This window comes from Caloenas nicobarica, chromosome 1 (assembly GCF_036013445.1).
Source record: "Caloenas nicobarica isolate bCalNic1 chromosome 1, bCalNic1.hap1, whole genome shotgun sequence".
NCBI classification, from domain to species: Eukaryota; Metazoa; Chordata; class Aves; order Columbiformes; family Columbidae; genus Caloenas; species Caloenas nicobarica.
This window is the reverse complement of record NC_088245.1, coordinates 56,037,556-56,053,345: the sequence shown is the minus strand read 5'-3', so window position 1 is coordinate 56,053,345 and position 15,790 is coordinate 56,037,556. Positions and strand designations below refer to the sequence as shown.

General features: G+C 40.2%; 1 protein-coding gene across 1 annotated transcript in view; it reads right to left on the bottom strand.

The window, feature by feature from the left end:
• OSBPL8 (oxysterol binding protein like 8) overlaps positions 1-15,473 on the bottom strand; it is a 99,396-nt gene extending 83,923 nt beyond the window's left edge. The window contains exon 1 of the mRNA XM_065634730.1: positions 15,357-15,473. The gene's annotated coding sequence lies outside the window, so the exon portion shown is untranslated. The remainder of the gene's footprint in view (positions 1-15,356) is intronic.
• Between the last annotated feature and the right edge of the window lie 317 nt (positions 15,474-15,790).

Sequence of the window (15,790 nt, the reverse complement as noted above, 5' to 3'; positions counted from 1 at the left end):
CTAAATGTTAGTCCCTTCCCGGCTGAAGACATGTACCATAATGGCAACTAAACAAAAATTTTAAGTCATGGCGGGTAAGATAACATCCTAAAAACAGAGACCCACAATAAACTATTCTTGTACATGGGATCTGAGCACACTCAAGACATTTTACTTCAGCTGACCAAAATCAGTTTTCTGTAATAACCTCAAATTCCTGAGTAGAAAGTCCTGTTCTAATGTTGGAGGGTACATCTGGATCCTCTGGGCTGCCAGTTTACCTGGAATGAGAACAGAGGCTTTCCAGAAAATAGTGGCCTGCACAGCAGATATCTGAGTTTCACAATTCTCTCTCCAACTCCTTTCTTTAAGATGGCTCTAGTCTGTCAGCAACACGCTTTCCATGCAGAACCTCCCAGAAGCAGTCATTTTTAACTTTGTCCACTTCATGACACACACACACCTTCACAAAAACAAACCACTGCTCACTCCTGGAAAACATAACTGACATGCATTCAGGCATTTATTGCCTCGACCTCTAATTCACTTTCTTCCTAAAAGTTTAACTGGAGTTCTTTGAGAAAAGCAAAGTATGCTATAACCCATTGCTACAACTCTTACAGATTCCCCTGCACATGTCAGCAGCAGATTGAATGAAGAGCAAACCTATGAAAATCCCATGCCACCATCATGGCAGGTTCATATTTATTTCATAACAGGTACAAAACTGGCTCAATCGCTAGCAAGTCAATAGTCTTAGGAACCACTTCAACAGCAATTTCCATGTTCCTCCAGCTAAAAATGTCCTCTTATGCATGTGAAGTGCACAAATGCTATCTCAAACACGTTCGCCCAGGACACTGAGCATACAAGCTTCTCTTCGTAATGCTCACAAATTAGAATTCATAAAAGACTAGCATTTCCATTCCATACGAGGAATGACAGCCTGCTTCTCTTTAGATCAAAATTACTGTCTTTGCCACTCATCAAAATGTTTGCTGGGGAACTACAAGAGGTATGAGACATCAGAAATGGTGATGAAGGAGCAACAGAAGCCAAGACACAATAACATGGCATCTTCATTAAGTCTGTGAACATAACAAAGTCTAAGGCTGCAATGGACAGCAGACTGATATCACTGCATTCCACCAGAGTGTCAGCAGTAGGGTTCCTACAAGTGTTGGTCCTAGGAAATAAATTAATGCTGATGACAACCTCCCTTGACACGGCACTGGGAGGAGTAGAGTGTTACTATTTTTGCTTGCACAGCTTATGCTTCTAGTAATTTGTTTGGGGAGGGAGGAGACGCTGACATAAGCACCTGCACTGCAGCTTCTCCCACAGTTACAACAGCATCATCTTTGCAATTTATGCAGCAAAGATTGCCATGCACAGGATTCAAGCAGAGTCATTTCAAATTTCACAACAGCAAAATACGTATGCATGTTGGCAAGCTCTAATCAGTGAACACCTGTGTTTTTCTCCAGAGAAAGTAAAGAAAAGCAGAACACGGAGGAACACTACTAAGCTTCTGAGTTGCTAAGACAGGTAGGACAGCAGCCAAGAGGACAAACAAATATGTTACCATATGCTTAAGTGAAAGAAGAAAAAAAGAGAGGTGCATGGGGCTAAAGATAAAACTATTATGGACATGGAAGAAGATGGTAAGGCAGGGTAGTAGTGTATGATGCTAAACAATGTCGTTATCCAAGCAGAAACCTGAGATTAAAGCTGGGATGGAGAAAAGACATTTAGAAGTGTCAGGCAAGTATAAGTGAAACAGTTAACGAGACAAAGCAATCATCTAAAAGATAGTTACAACAGGAAAAAGATGGTAATAAAAAAGCACCACTTTTTTAAAAAAACATAGAATAAATTTCAAGAAAACATGATCCCGTAACAGAATGGAGCTGAAGTAGGCCTTTCATTCCGTATGGGCGGCAACAGTAACATCTCTCAAGAAGAGGGCAGATGTTGAGTCAGGTTGGAAAACTATCTACTACATCCTTAAGTGGTAACAGAAAAGCTTAATCATCTCCTCTTTCCTCCAAGATTCAACTCTTGGGACCCTTGACAATGAAGAAGGTGGTGATGATTCAGTGGGGGCTTTCGGATTGCAAGTTAAAACCCCAGTAACATGCACACACCTTCCTTCACTCTTTTAAAGTTTTCACTGACATGAAACTTGTCTGGCAGTTACTTTTTGTTACTCTAGAATTTCCACTGTCTGAGCTGCCCTGCTGTAGAACACACAGTGCAGGCTGTGGAAGGTCAGCTATAGCAAGTGACAAGTCAGGAAAACACGGGCTGCTCTCTGACAATTAAAAAAATAAATAAATAAAAAAACAACCCCCAAAACACCACAACAACAACAACAAAAAACCCACCACACCTCTCTTCCTTCCCTCTCTCCAAGAATTCACAGATAGAGGCTTCAATTCAAACATCATTTCTATCAAGGCACCAAACTATATTCAGAAAATCATTCTGTGAGTCAGGAGCTTGCTTCTACAACACCTCCCCCAACACCTTAAAGACATATGAATCACAACAGATGCTACTCATCTTGCAAAAAGACAACCTAAGCCTCTTAAGTCTGCATTTTTAAGATAGAAATATCTGCTAATCAAGCAGTTTACATGTAATCTCCTCTAAGAAAAACACTATGCCAAAGTGATGAAATGAAATTGATTGTTAACACTGAAAATGTAAGCATTTTTTAAACCCACAAAAATGTCTACAACAATGCCTACAATGAATAATCATCCAGACTCATGTGCAATATCTCAGGCATGTTTCAGCTATCACTTCTGGACACTATACATAGAGAATAACATGAGATTTCTTTCATGTTAGTTTCCCTTTCTTCTTTGTGCCTGCCAGCACAAATGCTTTTGTACATACTAAATTCAAAAAAGGTCAACTGCCAGACAATATTCTGTACTGAGAATTAAAAAACCACCACCAACAAAAAAAGCCACACACAAAAACCCAAACTCATTGTCTTCAGTCTATGGCTCTCACAAACAACACACAATCAAGTTACCCTTTACACTATTTACTTAAGAATCAAGAAGCCTTAGCTTCCTGAAGTTTAAAGTTAAAAACAAAACCCAAAAGAGCCAGAGGTGTGAGAGGCCAGAGCCTCCCATTGCTCCCCAGCAATACTGAAAGGCCACGGTGTTACAGAAGAGTTACTGATCTCTTTTTTCTAAAAGACGACTAAGCCATGCAGTAGTCTTATTTTTCCTGCTGCAGCTTCAATAACCTGATGCATAAGGTATTGTTGTGAGTTCTGCTGAATTAAAACAAATGTATTAGACAGAAAGATAGGATTTTTAACTGTTCATAGCATGAGAATTGTTATACCGGTAAGAATTTCAGAGGCGTAATGAATTCTTGTACCTACAATAAGAGGAAGAATTACTCCATAATTTATTTTCCAGAATAATTAAGGAACAGAGTTCAGAAATAAATCCATGCAAGGGAACAAAACAGAACTACAATGCAAGAAGATAAGCAGAGCAACATCTGCAATATATTTTTTCTGAGCTTCCTATTGGCAAGTATTTAATCTATATAGGAGGTAAAGATAAATAATTTCTCTTTTCAAATGAAAGACTACAGGTGGTATTTGGAAGCATTCACAGAACAGAGCAACTGAAACAGTGCAGCTGAATGTTGCCGTATTCTTTTCATGCCCTTATTCCATCTATGCTGTTTATATGACAATTAAGAAAACGGACATTATTTCAGTATATTTACCTTACAAGGTAACACAAGTCTTGTTCACAAGTGGGTTGTATTTACAATAATAATCTGTCAGTCACAGAGGAAAGTGGCTTAAGATAACCAAAAACCCTCCAGTTTTATTCATTTCATAAAGAGGGATTAAATATAATTGACAATTAATAAAAAAATAGGCCAAAATTATGCATAAAAATTCTGTTCTGGTCACTTTTTATTTACAAAACGTAAATATCTATACTCAATGAATTCTACAACATACACTCATTGACTTATTATGCTTGAAAATAATGACCACCTCCCAGGTCTTTCATCTTCTTCTTGACATAAAACAAACACTGCTTGGGAAGAAAGTAGAAGTCAACAACAAAATATACAAGGACAACTTTTCAAAGTTCACTGGAGTCAAATACTGTTTATATGCCAAAAACAGGGGGGAAAGTACTAAAGGTTGTTTTAATTTCACAAGAACACGCCTCTGAAAACCAAAGTAGCACAATTTGTGACCTGTGATCTGACAGTGACCAGAACAGAGGTCTTCTACAAATCTAAAAAACAGAACAAAACCAACAAGAATCCAACCCTCTCGTACCACAGACCTCGTTTCCTTACACCAGTTCTTAGTTTACATAAAAAGCAAGCATGTTTTCCTCTTCCAAGCTGAAAACCAAATGGAGCTGATGACACTGAAAGGAACTGATTATTAAGCTTAAAATATTCTCGTTAACACACAGAGAGGAATATCAAGCACTCTTCTTTAAAGTACTGACAGTAAGTATGTGTAGTTAATATTTAATTCAAGTAGCTGACGTAGTACAGACCCATCTGTACACTCTCTCAGGTTTATTTTCATCAGTTTTTCCCCTCATTTTATAAGACAGCTCGTTGCTCTGCATTCTGTTTCCTACCTTGATTAGCACCTACAAGATTTCTACTCAGTGCTTCTTTGCCTCGGCAGGCTTTTTTAACAAAAGAACTTTTTTCCATCAAGGAAGAACAGTCGTACTTCTTGATGATTTCAAGAATCCATCTTAAAACCTGTCCTTACACTCAGTAATTTTGTGCATTATTCAAATAGATAGAATCGGCATTTGTACAGAGGAAGTTTCTTTTTGCTTGTAAATACTGATTATTTTCTATCAGTCACTGATAATTCCAATGTAGTTGTTTGCATTAAGGCTGATCCACTCCCTTTTCAAGGCAGTACAGTTAAGTAAAATGACAATTTTATTTGCAAGATAGAATTGAGGTTCCACTTTTAAACACAGCAAACAGTAAACCTTCATAGGTAGGTTAATGTGGAATCCTTAATTCTGCGAACAAAACAAGATTCAAAAGTTAGCTTACTGGCTTATCTCTACAGTTACAAAGACTACATTTAAATTACTGATGAGATTTCCATTTGATCACAAAAGAAACATTACAAAACTGTAGTTTCAGTACACGAAATATGTACTTTTACATGAATCTTTCAGCCCTCAACAGGTCATTATGGACAGCTTAGCAAAGTCTTTAGCATAAATTTTGAAGCTAGAATTACTGGCTTAGAACTGCAACTTCTCATGTATGGTGCAGACTCAACTTGGATTTTTTTTTTAAAAAAATACACTAATCAAAGCAAAGAGGTAGCTTCAAAGTCTACAATTTTCATAATACAGATTAATCAAAATTTTATCCATAGAAAACCCCTCATTTTCTAAAGGAGACTGCAAATAACACAAAGGAGTTCAGGTCCAAGCTACCCCTACTGCTGTGTTAGCCCAAAGACCTCGCTGGGAGCCCTACACTGAGGGTTGCCAACCAGCAGTTTACAGGTTATCTGCTTTTAATGTATTACCAGTACACTTTTTTTATACACTCAAATATATACATGCACACAAGTAAATCATGTTCTACGGGTTAAGCAAGTCCTTGCAGTAAGGCAGATATTACACAGGCATGGTCCGTATCATACAGACAGGACATACCACTGTCTATCTAACATGGGCAAGCATATTGCTTTAAAATAAACAAACAAACAACACCAAAACAAATCCCCTCCCACTGCTAGTAGTCCTCTGCAGTGTCTGAGCTATCTGGAGGAAATACCAGGTTATGATAATGCCCTCTTCTAAAACTATAATCTTCTGAAAACAGCTAAAGTAATGATTGGTCAGATGGTACCTAGAGTTACAAGAAACGAGACAGAAACTTCCCTGCAGCAATTTAATCATAATCTGTGTAGGAGACCAAGGCAGGAGAAAGATGGTAAGTAACCAAGGAAATACGAACAGGTAGCATAGCTGGAGTTGCAGGAGAAAGCAGACAGGTCACATATCACAGGAAAACACAGTAATCCCAGACATCTTTTCCTCAATAAAAATAATAAGCAGAAGGCACTTGCCATCCTGCTTGTGCAGAACAACACATGGAAGACAAGCAAAAAGGCCACCTCGACATTGGCAGAGAAGATGCCATTAGGTCAGGAAACTGATACAAGTCTTCTTCACTCGCAAAAGATATTCCTCTATTAGTGATGTGCACATTACGTCTTCCTCAAGTACGTTACGTGTCAGCTACAAGCAGCACAGCCGGATTTTCAGTCCCACTAAATTAACCCTATGTGCTGCTTCAGGTAAGAATTTAACAGCCTTCCTCAGTCTTCCTTCTGTCTCCCCTCCTCCAACATTACCGTAACTTTCATGACATTGCCTGAATTTGAAAAGTGTGTGATCAGGGGAAAAAAAGGAAGGCAGTACCACAGAGTAGCAAAGAGCATTATAAGCTCTCTCCATAAGAAATGGAAATAGGGAAGCACACATATCTTATTCAAAGAATTACTCATGGTCTGGCATCTGGAGAGCTGGAAATCACTCAAGTTTAAACAATTTTGTTGATCCTGAAATTTCTTCTTGTAGACCTTGGATCTCAGGCTCACCATACAAGACATAAATGACTTCTGATGCACAGGCCTTACTCTTACTCTCCCAAAGGGGGAAGAGGGCATAAGAAGAATGAGCATTAAGGGAAGAGAGCATTTCTGCAGTAACTTCTGCTGCAGCATAACCAGTTACTCAACTGTACAGATCACACTAGCAAAATTTAACATATTACACAAAATTACACAGAACCTGGTACACTATACTCAGAATAAATGTATGTCGGCTGTACGTAACAATCCTACAGAGACTAGTCAAAGCCAAATTATCACTGCATTTGCTCCAGGTTTACAGTACAAAGACTGTTAACAAAGTTTCACTGACATGCTGTACTTCCATGTGCCAATGTCAGCTGGAAAGAGACTGAGCTATTGGGAGAAGAAAAAGTTAAATGGTTCATGCTTGGAGTCGGGCCCAAGTAAAATACACTCTGTTATCTGCATTTGTTTCAACCAAAATATTTTCCATGCATTTTGCAGTCGATTGCACTACTCTAAATGGATATCTAAACTGGCTCAGTTCAGTTCAGAGACACAAATAAACATGTTCTTGTGATTGCTTTCCACTGGAAAAAATACTGAAACAAACATCACGGGACTTCTCAATTATGCAAAAGAAACTGTTTACATCTAAAGCCTTATAATGGAGCTCTTATTGGACAAAGGTAAAGTCAAACAAGGAAGGAGATTGTTGATCTTCCAGAGCCACGTTAAATATTTGTTTTCAGGCTGTAGTCCTTCTCTTAGACTAGTTCTCCAGTGAGGAACAACAGCAAACCCACTCTCCTGGTACAGTATGGCACTGCAGGATTCGACTCCCCCAGTTGCAAAACAATGAACTGCAGTTTATGCAGACTCACTGGTTTAATGTCTTAAAAACACCCTAACTATCCCTTCTGTGTTGAAGAACAGTATTTGCTCTATACAGCGTAAAGGTCCATGAGTGGCACTAAAACCTCCACAGCGAATGATCCACCTCTTCCTTCTCCTCTGGGCAGCATGAGCATCCCACTTGCACAAGGAACAAGACTCCTGCCCACCACACGTCCCCACGCACAGAGGAGCACGTCACAGCAGGTCCCTCAGGGAGCCACCTCTGAGACAGGTCTGGAAGGAACAGCTTGCCCAGGGGGTGACAAACTTGTGCAGATTTATTCCAAAAGCCTTCCATAACTGAGAGCAGGGCTTTCCTTAACTCAGGCATCCACTCGACAGTATTGGTACCACCTGCAGAAACAGACCACAGAGGGCCTCTCTTGCTATGGCCTGTTTCAAAAAAAACCAAACAACAACACACACCACAGTGGCTCTCAAACAAGTTTTTACACTGGAATTTAACATACAATAAAGAAAAAAAAAAAATGCTCTTTAGTACTGAAAAGGTCTTGTAACTGTCACCACATATCCTCATACTGAGTGACCTTTTCCACCATACCATAACTAGACAAGGGAAGTTAAGCTCTCAAGTAAATATGGTTCTTAATTCAGTGCCACTTGAGGAGTATCTAAACACACTTTTTTTTCCAATCTTGTAAAGACTGCAAGACCAGAAAACCTGAATATATTAACTAAAAAATAAGATCAAAGCAATATTTTTTAGTAAAAGCTGCCCATGTTTTACCTAGAAAAGTACTCATCTCACCTGCAAAAGCATCCTTTTTATTACATGTCTTAACAGTAATTAGAAAAAAAATTCCATGTAAAATTTCAAGCAAAGGAACTTGCTGTGTACCTGGCAATAAGTGTTTAATGAATCTTAAAATGTCACATTTCTCCTTAGAATGCAGCCAGGAATCTTTTATAACTCATGAACTAGACACCAACTGAACCTATAATTTACCACACAAATCTCCTATCAAGCAGTATCATCTAGTTATAAGTAATAAGCTGCTTGTCTGAACTCCCCAAATCATCTATAAGAAACATAACATCTAAAGAACATGTTTTTGAGGAAAAATATGCAAGCTGCTGAGACGAAGCCCTCTGTAGGTACTTAGAAAAAGACCTACTATACATGAGACAAACCCAGGTTTGGAATGATGCTTCTGCCACTTGAATAGCCAGGTAAATAATTTACAGGTGTTATTCGTTATTTTGGAGGGGAAAGGAGAGGTGTAAAGTATGCTTTATTAAACCTATTCCTAAAACAAAGCAAGCATTCCTAAGAGAAACAAAGCCCAAGCCACAGTCAACTCAGTTTACTGGACCACCTCCTTACTATCAGCTTTAAACACAACTATTAAACCCAAAATATTTTCTTCTGTTGCATGACTCCATAAATAGTTAAAACTGTCAATCAAAAAAGTCACCTATAATATGTGTGCTTCCCTAAGTTCTGCAAGAACAGTAAAGTCAATAAAAATGTTTTTTGTAGGTTTATATGACTAGCAATATAGCTGCACTCGCAAGTCCAAGCCTTTTAAAAAGCCACCTGCTGGTCTTTAAAATAACCTTCGAAATACTATGGCTTCGGTTTGCAGGCAAGCAAAAGATAACTTTGGAAGAAACAAGCTGTTTTCCCTTATCTCAACTGAATAGTCATATTAATAGCTTCTGCAGTACTACAACACAAACACCAAGTGACAGGATTATTGCACTGGAAAACATATGAACATAGAGACAGCATATGAACTAGCCCAGGCTTAGATGCAACGGGAACACTTTAAAATGAATTAATGAATGAATGGTTGACTGAAAAAGAGAGGAAGACCAGATACACACGCTCCCCTGTTGTGTCAAAGTCACTGGAACCTTAAGAATTTTCAAACAGACAGATACAGCATTTTTAGTAGATGAAGGATCAGTGCTGCACCCTGTGCGGAGGGAAACAAGCTGAGATAAAACCTCCCACCCACAATTAAGAGTGAGAAGAAAATCGGGTTTATTTCTTCTTCTCCTAACACCAGAAGTCCAAGCTACTTCCTCAAAACGAAAATCTCACTTCCCAAATGCCTCTTACCATCTGTCAAACACTTTTAGCTGCTCTCAAGAGGCTTCTTATGCTACTATATACATTACATCCGCAACAGATTTTCTTGTTGTAGAGTGCAGATGGAATAAAACATTGTTTTATAACAAACATAGCAAAATACTACACCGTATTTCAACTGTGTACAATCCAGAATGAGTTACTCTGAATAAAACACTTCTGACTAACGTATCTGCTGCTAATCAGTGCCCTATTATGAGCACTGTTTCCTAAACATCACTCGCTCAGTTTGTGGGGTTCAACACTGCACACATGGCCTTTCTTTTAGAAGTCAATGTCAGTCCTCAAAACATCCAGCTTCACCGATTCTTTCTACTATGGTATCAAATTACAAAAATTAATTGAGACAAATGACTAGAAAAGCACGCAACCTGCTGTTCCCACATGCTGGCCAAGTGTTAGTTTTAAGATAAAGCTCCACAGAGCTGCCTCTACTCTGTCTAAACTGATGGAGTTTTTTAGGCAGAGAAACCACCTCCTTGATCAGAAGTTAGTCAACAAAAACATCCTCAAAACGATGCAGATTGAAGTCCAGGGTCAAAGCAAGTACACAAAGCAGCAACAATATATGTTGTCTACTAATTCCCAGCATCATGAAAGTGAAAGTGAATTTTTCAAAGTAAATAACTTTTTTTTTCCTCCTTTCTGATTACCATTAGACCTTGCAACATCTAGAAAAATTGTGAAAGTTACTCTCAATATTTGCTTATACATTTTCAAGAGAAGGAAGAGTCTAACAAAGCCCTTTCCATTGCTCCAGCTGTAAACTGTGAGTATGACTCTCCACTGTGTTAGTGCAAGAGCAGTGAGCAGCAAAGCAAAGGAGGGGAACTATTGACAGGCCAAACTTGAACAGAGAGGTTGTCAACTTTACCCAAAACACAAGACAACAGCAAAAGAAATCACACAAGCAAAATACAGAAACAGTCCTCTAAAAATCAATAAAAGCCTTTTGGAAAAACTTTTGTTGCTATTTTTGTTGTTTGTTCAGTTTTTTTGTCTGTTTCATTTTGGATCTTTTGGTTCGCTGGTTGGTTTTGTATCTTAGAGATGTGTTTCTGAACTATATTACCATCAACTACTTGTTATTAAAAAAGTTAACTGAAAAGACCATCTAGCAAAATAGAAAAGCTTTATTAATTCAAGATCATTATGACCACATCAGAATGGGAAGGGAGGGTGGGGAAAAAAAAAAAAGGTTAACTCGGTAAACAATTGTTTGACATTTAGAAGTAGTATTTTTTACTTCCTCACCAATTCACCAAAACAGCCTAGGTGGAGAACTATGCTGTTTCATTTCCTGTAAAAACAGGGCCTGGATAAATACCTGCCTCAAAAAGATCTCAGCTACTGTTTCTCTTCTCCCCAACAGTGTGTCTGCCATAGAAGCAAGATTTTCATTAACAGCATACTGTATTATGAACCACAATTTACCCGACTGAGACTTCCACATTAGTTTGGAGAATAGGATTATCAATTTTTGTGTTGGTACTGCTTCTATCACATTGCACGTACTGAAGAAAAACCCACACATTTAGGTAGTAAGACTATCCTGTTTTCCAGAAAACAGCAGTCGCTGTTTCTGCACTGAAAATCTTTTGCTGCCTTTCTTCATGATTCTCTGGTTTGTTGAACACTAGAAGTTGTTATTCTGTGTTTAATTATAAATTTGAGTAACCCAGAGCTCAATGTAGGTTCATAAAAAAAACCCAAAAACATCAACCAAAAAGGATTCACACACTGCTTGGCCCATTGCGAAGTTTTAACTATATGATGGCATGTAGCTTCTGCAATAAATTCATTTTCTGTTCCAAAAGAGAAGCTGAGGAGAGTAATAGATAAATTATTTAACAGATAGCCTAAAGTGACAGAGATTTCACAGCATGGGGAAGGAGAAAGGAGAAAAATGTCTTTGAAAACTCCCCTGCAGACTTCAGAAAACAGAAGTTGTGGCACATGCCGTGGGGCAGGTGGTAAAACAGTCATCGGCAAAGAGATGAAAGCCTAATAATTGACTTGACACAGTTTATTAAATCTTGGCTGAGTGCTCTATGCAAAGATTTACTGGAGAGAGAGGGGGCTGGAACACAACTTCACAGGATACAAAACACGAAGAGTTTATTTTACTAGGCAATTTCTCGAAAATTTATTTGAAAGCATAAGAGCAGAAAAAAAGAAAGTACTACATCACGTAAGGACCTTCTTGATAATTTTAACGGAATTTTTTTTTTAAAAAAGGCCATTTAAAATAGAACAATCTTCAATAAACTTCTTATCTCCCAAAAATTACTTTCTATTAATTCCAGTATTTTATTTCACTTTGGAGTAAAATCCTGAAATAATACAGTAGGCACTAATGAAAGAACAGGAGTACATCAGTCTGACTTTCTGTCCCAATTCAATTCCCTGTAAAAAGCGTAAAACATTTTTTCCTGCAACATCAGAAAACTCCTCCTTACGCTGTAAAAGTTAACAGGCTTTAACAAGCAACTGAGTTGGAAGTACCCAAGAAGTTCACATTTGTATGCAAAAAAATATGAGCAGGACAGCCCTTTTCAGAAGAGTCAGTGTTTAACTAATTTTACAGAACATATTTAAAAGGACCTCTTTCCCTGCCCCATGATTAAAGTAGGAAAAAAAAAAAAAAAAAACAAAGATCTATTCATTGCTAGATCTAAATTAGATCAGTTTCAGCAAATTCACTTTACTTACAAGCATCTTCATAACTCCACAACAACAGAAAAATTAAGCCAAAGAGCCCATAAGGGATCACAATCACACAATTTTTTTTTTCCAGCTATTTTCAATTTCAAGCAGACTGCATTAAATCAGCATCTCAGAAGGAGAGCTCTACAGCAGAGCTTTAGAAAGCCATATATTCACAAAACAAATTACTTCAAAGCTCAGGAGTTTTGATGAAAAAAGTAGTACATGTCTAAAACAACAAACATCTTCAGAAGTTTGCAGGGAACTCTGAAGTGAAACAGCACACAGAGAATTTCTCCAGTTCTTTCTACAGCTATTAATACCTGAGCGCTGACAAATGAAATCAGGTTCTTCTCTTTTTTTTTCCCCCCCTTCATCTAAGATCAGCACTATATCAACTCTAAACCCTCACTAGCTGGAGAACAGGTCTGACAAAAACAAGCAGGGAGCAACACCCCATACACATTTCTACTGCCCATAATGTTTGCTGTGGGCTAACAACTCAGTACCACCTACTGTCTTTTCAAAAATCAGGTTGATGTTGAACAAGTATTAGCAGGCCCTCAACTATGTAACACTTAAATGAGCAAACAGATACATATTTCCTATGATTACATTGAAATTATTGAAGTTAAGAAAACTTCCAGATGAAAATGAGCGGTTTTACAAGGTTCCCCATCCTCAGCCCAAATAACTATTTTGCTTGGACAGTAGTTCACAAGCAGAAATATCCCATGTTAGAAACATCTTCAGTGATACACAGGAATCAATGGCTTTCCTCCTTTGAGAAAAGGAGTTCTACACTGCATTTCTATAACATACGATTTATGAAGACTATTATTTCAAGCAAATGTCTGAAGCTCATCTGAATTATCACCCAGTACATTAAGCAAAATGCCTTTAGCCAACATGCAAATGCACTCTTTTGGAAGTGAGACATTTATAAGGCCTGCTAATAAAGATGCAGAAAAGCTGCTGGCAGCAATGAAGGACTAGCAACAATAATCAGGACTCAGGCTTCATTCCCCAGGGCATTGCTCAATCAGAAGACTATTTTCCCAGTGCGAGGGTATCATGGTTTAACCCAAGCTAGCAATATAAACACAAAAGCCACTCACTCATTCCCCGCTTCCCACCCCCGAATAGGGGAGAGAATGGGAAGAGAGAAACTCATGGATTGAGATAAACACAGTTTAATAAAATAACACTAATATATTACTACTACTAATAATATTTTTAAAATAGAATATAAAATAAAAGACACTCGATGCAATTCCTCACAAACCCTGTTCGCACCAAGCAGCCAGTTCCAGGCAACAACACCTGGTCCTGAACAGCCCATCCCAGAAAGAGAAAAGAGGAAAAGGCAGAAAGGCCCAGAGGCCTCTGCAAAACAGCAGGATGGCAAAAGGCTGAACTGAATGAACTCCCAGACAACTCCCCCAAACAGGTCTCCATCCCAGCTCTGAGAAAGCCCAAAACTAGCCAGAAGATCCTGAGTCTCCTTAAATACAAAGCATGATGCCAATGGCATGGAACATTCTTATTGATCAGTCTGGATGTCAGTCAAGGTCTGTCCCATCTCTGCCCCACTTCCTCAATGCCTCACACCTGTGGGCAGAGCTCAGAATGTCCTTGGCTCTCAGACCAGAGCAATTAAAAACATTAACTCTGTCCTGGGCTGTCATCTTCTTGTTCTCAAACTAAATCCAAATAACGGCTGTGCTAACTATGAAAAAGAAAGGTTTCTAACTGCATGAAGAAAATTAACTCGTTTTCAGTCAAACCAGCAGAGGGGAAGGAAGTTACCGACAATCAGAAGAGCTAAATTTTAACTGCATTTGGTACTTAACCCAGCTGTTTTCAAACCATGGCTTGTAGATCCTCGAGGGACCAAGCTGTAAGCAAGGCAATTAACGAAACCAAGTTGATCACGGAGTGGCTTAACAGCCCGAAGCCAAGACACACAGCTTCCCCCGAGCTTTCCAACCCCGCTAAGGCTGTGCCGCAGCACCCAGCCTGCCACCAGCGTGCAGGAGCTCCACAACCCAGTTCTCTTCATTTCATAAAGACGAATTAAATATCACTGATAATTAATAAAAAAACATAGGCCAAAATTATGCATAAAAATTCTGTTCTGGTCACTTTTTATTTACAAAAAATAAATATTTATACTGAAATTCTACAACACACATTCATTGACTTATTATGCTTGAAAATAATGACCACCTCCCAGGTCTTTCATCTTCTTCTTGACATAAAACAAACACTGCTTGGGAAGAAAGTAGAAGTCAACAACAAAATATACAAGGACAACTTTTCAAAGTTCACTGGAGTCAAATACTGTTTATATGCCAAAAACAGGGGGGAAAGTACTAAAGGTTGTTTTAATTTCACAAGAACACGCCTCTGAAAACGAAAATAGCACAATTTGTGACCTGTGATCTGACAGTGACCAGAACAGAGGTCTTCTACAAATCTAAAAAACAGAACAAAACCAACAAGAATCCAACCCTCTCGTACCACAGGCCTCGTTTCCTTACACGAGTTCTTAGTTTACATAAAAAGCAAGCATGTTTTCCTCTTCCAAGCTGAGAACCAAACAGAGACGATGACACTGAAAAGAACTGATTGCTAAGCTTAAAGTATTCTCGTTAACACACAGAGAGGAATATCAAGCACGCTTCTTTAAAGTACTGACAGTAAGCGGAGCCGTCCCGGAGCTCAGCAACAACCACCCCCGGGGGGGCGCAAGGCCGACCCGCTACCAAAGGCCCCGGGGTGGTGGGGGGGGGGGTCCCAGAGCCCCCCTCCCGCCCAGCAGCCCGCGGGGAGGCGGCACACGGTGACACTCCGTGACGCCACGCAGCCGCCTCCTAACACCGCGGGCAGCGCAGCACCGGCGGGGACCCGAGTGGCACCGCGCCCCCCCTGCCGGGCCCCCGCCGCAGGGCCCGGCGGGGCAGCGGACCCCCGCCCTCCCGCCGGCGCCGGGCTCTCGCTGTTTCTCTCTCTCACCTCTCCCCGCAGCCCGGTCCGGCGGGAGGCGCGGCAAGGGCAGGGCGGCCCGGCCGGTGCGGGTACGAGGGGGACGTGGTGGGGGCGGCGGCCGGGACCCCACCCCTCCCCTCCCCTCCCCGCCGCGGGCTCCGCCTGCCGCGCGCGGCACCGGCCGCTCCTTCCCTCCCCTGCGCGGCGCCCGGTCGCCGCTTGATCCGCTCATCCGCCGCGGCGGCTGCGAGCGCAGGCGCGCCCCGCCCCGTCAGGCGGTGACAGCGGCGGCCCGTGCTCGGCTGCGGGGCTGAGGCGGCCCAGGGTCTCCTGGGACTAGGCCAATGGCATCCTGGGGTGTATTAGAAGGGGGGTGGTTAGTAGGTCGAGAGAGGTTCTCCTTCCCCTCTACTCTGCCCTGGTGAGACCTCATCTGGAATATTGTGTCCAGTTCTGGGCCC